Raw genomic sequence first — 1186 nt, forward strand, 5'->3', positions numbered from 1 at the left:
TGGCTGTTTAGCTGGAGTCATTTCGCTACTGGCTTGATGCTTCCTCGATGGTGTACAATGGCACAGCATGCCAGTTTGTGTTTAGAAACTGTATTGTACTTGATTTTCCATCACCACAGAAGAAGAAGGTGGAATTGTCGCTGTATTGTACTCCGAGGGAACATGCTCTGCAAGATAACTGGTCTCATTTCGCTACAGAATGCCATTTAGTATTTGCATTTCTAAGGATGCCATTTAGTAGTGCAAACGATCACTACCTTTGAAATATAGTTGCTTTCATAGACCGATTCGGCAAATCAGGTATTGTCGCTGTACCGTGTCTGACTGCCTTTTCAGTGGAATTTCTTTTGTGGTTGTGGTACATACATTCGGCTGTGGCTATGCTCAATCTCTCAAGCCGTTGGTTTGGTTTACATCCTTGTGGAAAAAGAGAAAAAATATTATTATTTTTGGTTATCGATTTTGAAAACAGTTCATTGAAATTGAAAAAAAATGTTCATGGTTTTTCAAAAAAAATACAAATATGAAAAAAGTTCATCTAATTGAAAAAGTTTGTTGACTTTGAAAAAAAGTTCATCGAATTAGAAAATTTTTTTACCGATTTGAAGAAAAAGTTCATGAATTACAATAAAAATTATTGAGCCAGGACGAAGGAAAAAAAACATAAACCAAAAAAGGAAAAAAAAGGAAAAGGAACATTGAACTAAGAAAAGAAATAAAAGGATGTTAGTAATCACGTTGGGCAAAGTGGCGTGATGGTTAATGGCGTTCAGCTCGAAGTGGATGGATATCTTTAGTTCGATCCCTGCGGGATGTGCTCTTTCTTCCTTTCCCTTACAGAAAGGAAACAGGGTGTGCTCTTTCTTTTTTTCCGTTACAGAAAAGAAACAGGGTGAGATGGGCCGGCCCAGCTTGGTTGGTTGTAGGAATCCGTTTGCAAAATACACATAGGATTTGCCTTTGCAAATGTCACTCTAAACTTTCGGACCGCTTCTCACAACATTGGAGTTTTTCTTTTTCTTTGTATATTCGTTTATTCAAAATATTTTATCTCTTAAATCGTGTGTTTAAATCGTGAACCGTTTTCACTGTTGGATTTCTCGTATCGAGATCTTCGAAATTAGATCCCATGTTAATGGGTTTGGATGAACTTTTTTTTCATAAAAAACCGGAAAAAAAAATAAGC

This window comes from Triticum dicoccoides, chromosome 3B (assembly GCF_002162155.2).
Source record: "Triticum dicoccoides isolate Atlit2015 ecotype Zavitan chromosome 3B, WEW_v2.0, whole genome shotgun sequence".
Taxonomy (NCBI): Eukaryota; Viridiplantae; Streptophyta; class Magnoliopsida; order Poales; family Poaceae; genus Triticum; species Triticum dicoccoides.